Below are 7311 nucleotides of genomic sequence, written 5' to 3'. Positions count from 1 at the left end.
GATGTCCAACTGCCAGGTTAGGCCCGATCAGGCCTAAACCGGCAGTCGGACATCCCTCTCGCAATCCGGGACCCCTTGCTCCTTATCGCCTGCCTGCTCACTCCTTACCACTTGGCTCGCCGCTCCTTAGCGCTGCTGCGGGAGGTGGGAGAGGTTCCTGCCACCGCCACTGCGCTCACCAACCGTGATCCCAGCTTCTGGCTGAGCAGCGCTGCCACTGTGCAAGCACACTGATCACCAGGGGGCAGCTCTTGCATTGAATGTCTGCCCCCTGGTGGTCAGTGGGTGTCATAGCGACCGGTCATTTCGGTCGTTCTGGTCGTTCCATCTTTTTTTTTTTTTTACATAAAAGTTTATAGTTTATTAATCCTCTCATGAAAAATCTGCACAGCCATCACAGATAAAGTCACCGAAGAATCTTTACTCCTTCTGTAGTTCAACCTCCAGCTCACTGCCAGACACTTCCTTTCTTTTTCCAGCACCAACACTGGCCTTTGCAGTCCCCCTGACTTTCTTCATTCTGTTCTTGCGTTCCTTTCTCTGTTTTCTTGAGGTCTTCTTCTTCTCATAGAGGCCATGTCTTGCAAGTCTGTGTTTGGGTTCGTTTTTCTCTGCGTAATCCAAGGAATCATAAATCATGCCAAACCCAGTGGTCTTGCCACCACCAAAGTGGGTTCTGAGTCCAAACACAAAGATGGCGTCAGGTGTGGTCTTATAGATTTGGCTAGTTTTTCCCCGGATTTCTGTCTTGGGTACTGTTGCCTTCCCAGGGTGAAGGACATCAATGACCATTTGTTTTCGCTGACGTAGTCTGTTGGTCATGAACTTCCTGGTCCGGATAGTTACCGTGTCATTCATGATGAAGGTTGATCTTCAAGCAGCCAGGGAGGAAAAGCTGGTCGCTCCATCTTAACAGTCATGCGTATACATATGACAAGAGTACTATATGCCTACTTAACTTTTCCCCAAGGAACACTGATTTTCACAGAAGGACTCATTTGCTCCGGGGGGGAGTGGGGGGAGGTCCACTTTCGTCTGTTTCTCAAGCACTTCAGGTTGGAGTGAGGCTTAGACTGCCTAGAAAATACTAATATGCTTTCTACTTCCGCCTCTTTCTCCTCCTCAGCGGCAACACTGTCACAATGTAAATAAAAGGCTGTGAGGGCAGAAACCACGCAGCAGAAGCGATTTCCCTCCTTCGCTAGCTCTTTCTGGGTCAGTGACCAAGGATCGTCCTCATAATGGGAGCCTTCGACGGAGCAGTGTCCCAGCGGGAAGCGTCAGGTGCCTGGGTGGTGGGCAAGGACTGAAGGGAGACCAGAGGGCCTGGACAGCACCCTGGCCATGTCCGAGGCCCCAGCTGCTAGGCCTGCAAACGATTTCTAGAAAGAAGAAACAATGATCGAGGCTGGTGAAGGACCAGCTGAGGACTATAGCCTATGATTGCAAACCTGGTGCATCTGCCCTTTGTTTCCCTCCAAACACCACGCTTGACATTCCTCTGAAAGGAGGTCCAGATGTAGAAAAAGGCCGACAGCAAAAGCCTGCTGCATTCTATACAGCCTCTGCCATTCCCCCGGTGCCCAACACGGTGCCTGGTAGAGGGTGTAAGTACCCATTAAACATCAATGTATGCAACCAGCCACTTAGGGAGCCAAGAAAAGGTTCCTGTAGCCGGGCTGGCATCGCTCAGTGGTTGAGCCTCGATCTATGAACCAGGAGATCACAATTTGATTCCCAGTCAAGGGCACACGCCTGGGTTGCGGGCTTGGTCCCCACTAGGGGGCGTGCAGGAGGCAGCCTATCAATGATTCTCTCTCATTGGTGTTTCTCTCCTCTTCCCTTCCTCTCTGAAATCAATAAAAATATATATATTTTAAAAATGTTCCTGCATAGATTTCTCTATCACACCCCCTGCTCCTCCAGCCCCTCTTCCCTGGGCTGACCCTGCCACTGATCTGCTTTGGGAAGGATAGGCCTCCAGCTCCCCATCTGTGTTGAGCTGGGGATGCAGGCTACCCAGAGCCTCCGACTGCAATTAGAGGGAAATACTACTTCGAATCTGGGAACAACGTGATGTGAGGAACAGAGGAAGCAGGTCCTTTGCTTGAGTCTGGACACCCTGATACAGCCCGGAAGTGAAAAGGTGGCGCCTCTGCTTGATTGGCAGCTGAATGAAGTAGACCTGGGCGCCTGCTTTCCTGACCAGGTCTACTGATCCTTGGGTACCTTTCCCAGGAGAAGTGGAAGTGAAGCTGTGAGAATGCTCACGTGTTCCACTTCCCTTTCCTCAGAAAGACTTCCCTCTGCCTTGCTGGGTGACCTGAAAAGACCCCCAGGGATATAGTGCAACAGTCAGAACGACTCATAACCTGGAGACCCTTGACACAGAAGTTGCCCGGTTATAGTAACTACTGGCTTTGCTTTTTCCCTAGAAAGTTAAATTTGATCTGAGAAGCTACTTCCTCATACTGATTTGGGGTTAGAATCCTCCCCTCCCCCTCCCCCTCCCCCCCTCCTCCTCCCCCTCCTCCTCCCCCTCCTCCTCCTCCTCCTCCTCCTCCTCCTCCTCCTCCTCCTCCTTCTAGCAAGGAAAGCAAACACAATGCAAAGATTTTCTAATAGCAGCTTCTCACCCTACTTCTCAAACCAAGTGCACTTCTCCAAAGCCAGATTTCTAAATAATTTATTGCACTCAACTTTCACCTTCAAGGGCATAACATAATGTTCCAACATAACTCTGAAATGATCATAAAATGGTCACAGAAGTATCTATTCATATGACAAGGTTTTAGACAGTTTTTTTAAATATATTTTACTGATTTTTTACAGAGAGGAAGGGAAAGGGATAGAGAGTTAGAAACATCAATGAGAGAGAAACATCGATCAGCTGCCTCCTGCACACCCCCCACTGGGTATGTGCGCGCAACCAAGGTACATGCCCTTGGCCGGAATCGAACCCGGGACCCTTGAGTCCGCAGGCCGATGCTCTATCCACTGAGCCAAACCGGTTAGGGCTAGACAGTTTTTTTAAAATAAAAGAGATAAGTGTGAGTACATACACGTATAACTTTTTGTATTAAATAGGCATGCATTTTTGAGAGTGAGTTCCAGACACAATGAGATTCCACATCTAATCACTTCAGGGCTTGCCTCCTAATGACCAGGGCCTTCTCCTACATCTAACCACAAAGCCATTACCACACCTAAGAAAAATAGTAATTCCACAGTTTTCCTTAGTAGATAGTCTAGATTCAAGCTTTCCCAGTTGCTGAAAAATGCCTTCCATAAATTTATATTTTGTTTTTCTTTCTACCCTGGATCCAATCAAGGGTCACATGGTGCTTTAGTAGTTATGGTTGCTTTAGTCTTTTTTAAATCTAGACAGTCCTCCTGCCCCCGCCCCCCCTTTTTTTTTTCCATGACACCGAATATTGGAAGAGTCTAGGTCAGGGGTGGGCAATCTTTTTGTGAGTGCGTGCCAAAACCAGCAAAATCTCTGACTCAAAATTCTTCTGCGTGCCAACCCTAATTTTTTGAGAACATGTTACGCCTACTTGATATCTCTTAAGGTGTACGTATGTGAAGAACCTTGAAGAAATAATAAAATTCATTCGAGTGACAAAAACACAGTATATGATGATGAAAAATACATTTATTTTTTAATGTATACATATACACTGATAGTCCGACAGAGAACTTTATGACTCCGTTTGATATTATCAGTGGGACTTTTGCTGCTGCATCACTGATGACAGAGATTTTACATCAGGTTTATATTTCGTGACCTTCAGAGATATGCACGAGCTACTACTTTCATCCGTCAGGCTACTCCTATTCCGAGACTTAACAAAATTCATCACTGAGAACAAAGATTCACAAGCGTACGTGGATGAAACCAAAACACTGGTCGGATCTAGGAAGCATGTACCTTGGTTGCGGGCACATCCCCAGTAGGGGGTGTGCAGGAGGCAGCTGATCGATGTTTCTCTCTCATCGATGTTTCTAACTCTCTATCCCTCTCCCTTCCTCTCTGTAAAAAATCAATAAAATATATATTTAAAAAAAAAAAAAAGAAAAAATTGTAAATGGAAGATTATAAGAGAGGGTTTCGCGTGCCAGCAAAAGTTACTGGAGTGCCATGTTTGGCACGTGTGCCAGGGGTTGCCCACCCCTGGTCTAGGCCAAGTGTCTTGGGCTATGTCCCACATTCTGGGTTTGTTTGATTGTGTCCTCAAACACTCCTGGCAAAATCACGTCAGACGTGATATTGTGCACATCCTATAGAGTTAGGATGCAATTGTGTCTGATTGTCCCAGTATCATTGTGGGAAGTTTGGTCACTTGGTTAACGTGGGAGACCGCTACACTTCTTCATCTTCAAGGTCCATTTTCCCCTTCACAATTAGTGGGTCGTGTGGGGGGTCATTTTGGGGACCATATGAGTATCCTGTTCGCATCAACCTTTGGCCCAGGGACTTGGGCATCTATTGCTGTCTTTGTTTAAATAAAAATTATTACACTGGGAGCTGCAAAATGGTGATGCTTCTAATTGTATCATCTTTCCACATGTGTTAGCCGAATTCTTCTGTGAAGAAGAGCTTTCTGTTTTTCTTCTGACAAACAGATTTCCTTTCATTTCAAACACTGGGATAAGACACGAAGGCCGTGCCCAAGGTTTCCTCAAGTGCCCAGCTCTCACTCCGCTGCAAAGCAATTCCCGATGGGAGTCTCCCAGACGTGAGGCAGGCGATGGGGCGAGGGGGGGTGTAATGTCTGAGTTGATAACAAACCCCTAGTTCTGCGTGGCTCACAGGAAAAGAATGTGTAAGAAAGTAGCAGTGTTCTTGGTTTGCTACATGGCCCTAGGCAACAATCAGAGATGGTGTAGGGGTCACTCCTATATGGCGTACCGTGGTAGTAACTGCTTAATTTTTGTTTTCTTCTGTTGTAGCCACTATGCTGGCTTCCAGAACTTCAATCACGGACAATCTGTCCATGTTCCCTCCATGTGCAAGGTGACTGACCAGCAGTCTCTTCTAAATCCAGACACAGGACAACGGATATAGGGCCTCTCCGTGCTCCTGCCTTCTCTTAGCCACACAGGACGCCCAGCGCCTGGGCTCAGCGAAGACAGCAGGCGTTTCCCAGCTCCACACCAAACTGGCCTCTCTCCTGCTCCTGTTCAAATGCCAGTTGCAGGGCTTCCATCTCGGCAGGGCTGCCTGGGGCTCTGGTCCCTTCCTTCTGGCCACGCTTATGGCTCCAACAGTCAACTAGCCAGTCAACGCCAAGCAGCTGCTTTGTGTCCAGAGCTGAGCAGGATGCTACAAGGGGGCAAGGATACAGGGCCTGGTCCCTGTCTTCAAGGAGCTTATCTGTTTGGAGAGACAATATCACAGAAAGATGCAGCTAAAAGGTAACCTAGTCGTCCGGGAGCGTCTGTGAATGAATTTGGGCGTGCGTGTGCGTGTGCGTGTGCGTGCGTGTGCATGTGTGTGTGTGCGTGCGTGTGTGTGCGTGCGTGTGTGTGTGCGTGTGTGTGTGTGCGTGCGTGTGTGTGTGCGTGTGTGTGTGTGCGTGTGCGTGGGTGGCGGGGGGGGGCAGGGTGGTATAAGGAACTCCGTGAACGGGTGCTAACGTTTGGAGTATCTGTGTTGTACCGTGGTTGATGTCCTTGGGTTGGATATGATCCTCAAAAGGGGCTGTGGCTCCGTCCCCCCACCACTACATGCTCATGACCAAGAGGGAAGAGTTGTGGACTGACTCTGCTTAGCGTATCCAAAGCAGCATCATTGCAACACGTGATCAATATAAAAACTGCTAATGAGATAGTTTGCTTTTACTGTCTTGGAAATTCAACATGCATTTTACGCCTGTTTCCTATTTCAGAACTAGCTATGTCGTAAGTGCCTAAATGGCTAGTGTATTGGAGAACACAGGTCTAGAACATTTTTCCAGGGGAAAAAAAAAAAGGAGAGTGAAGGAGAAGAAACCCACCTTCCTGTACTGGGAATGGGGAGTGAGTTGGGCAGTGGCCCTTCTTTATGACACACTTCATCACCAATCACACGTCGTCACAGAGAGCCCCTCATCTTCACAGAGAAATGAGCAAACCTTCTTTCTAGTGGCCTCATAGCTGCTTGGGCCTGAGACCAGTTGCAAACGTTGAACGGAACCATTCACACACTCGGGTGGAGGAAATGGCCTATGAGGTGAGTGGCCTAGACTTGTGTGCTCTAACATACGTTCATCTCACCTGCCATGTGTGCAACCCACCTACTAAAACACTTTAAAAATGTTTTTATTGATTTTAGAGAGGAAGGGAGGGGGGAGAGAGAGAAACATTGATATAAGAGAGAAAATCAATCAATATGCCCTGATGGGGAATAGAACTGGCAACCTTTTGGTGCATGGGATGACGCTCAACCAACTGAGCCACACCCACGAATCTAGTAAAATGTGCAGGCAGAGGCCGGGGCTGCGGGGTGGGGAGGTAGGGTATATACTAGCTCGAATCAAGCACAGTCCCTGCCTGTGGTGGGGGGAGGTGGGGAGGCAGTGGCCAAAGCAGTGAAGGGCCCAGCGTCCGCTGCACGTTGAGGAGGAAAGTCACCCCCCCCCCCCCCCAGCTCTCCAACAAGACCAAGCTTCCTTCGGAAAACCCACGTTAAAACTCCATCGTGTTTCTGAGTTAGAAACACGTGAAATAATTACCCTTAAGTCTTCACCAGTTATGGCAGCATAGACTGACTTGTTGAATTTGAAAAGCAGAGCCAACAACCCTTTAGAAATGTTTTGTTTTCGTGTGTGTGTGTGGGGGGGGGGACGAATGGAGAAGGTGTGGACCCCTTTGTTGTCTCACGCTGGGGGAATTTCTTTTTAACATAATTTATTGATTTCAGAGATGAAGGGAGAGAGATAGAAACATCAATGATGAGAGAGAATCATGGACCGGCTGCCTCCTGCACACCCTACACTGAGGATCGAGCCTACAACCTGGGCATGTGCCCTGACCGTGGAACTGTGACCTCCTGGTGTATAGGTTGACGCTCAACCACTGAGCCACACTGGCCGGCCACGATGGGGGAGTTTCTTGATGACCGGGAGAGGCATCAGGCAGAGGCCAGAGAGCCCAGTGACCAGAGACGGTGCAGAAGAGCGGGGGGGGGGGGGCAGAAGGGCAGGTTTAAAACACAATCTTCTTCGCTTCAAAACTGGGCCCATGCCTGGACTGGGAATAAAAACCCGGCTGAACAGAAACATCCCATGCAAATGCCTACATTGTGAAAGCTGTGGGGTGGAGGGTGGG

At 48.6% G+C, this 7311-nt stretch overlaps 1 pseudogene; it reads right to left on the bottom strand.

Moving 5' to 3' along the window:
• Positions 1-343: 343 nt before the first annotated feature.
• On the bottom strand, positions 344-869 carry LOC102425939 (annotated as a pseudogene).
• Positions 870-7311: the final 6442 nt, after the last annotated feature.

The sequence above is a fragment of the Myotis lucifugus genome, unplaced genomic scaffold, assembly GCF_000147115.1.
Source record: "Myotis lucifugus unplaced genomic scaffold, Myoluc2.0 scaffold_674, whole genome shotgun sequence".
NCBI lineage: Eukaryota > Metazoa > Chordata > Mammalia > Chiroptera > Vespertilionidae > Myotis > Myotis lucifugus.
This window is presented reverse-complemented; position numbering and strand designations above follow the sequence as displayed.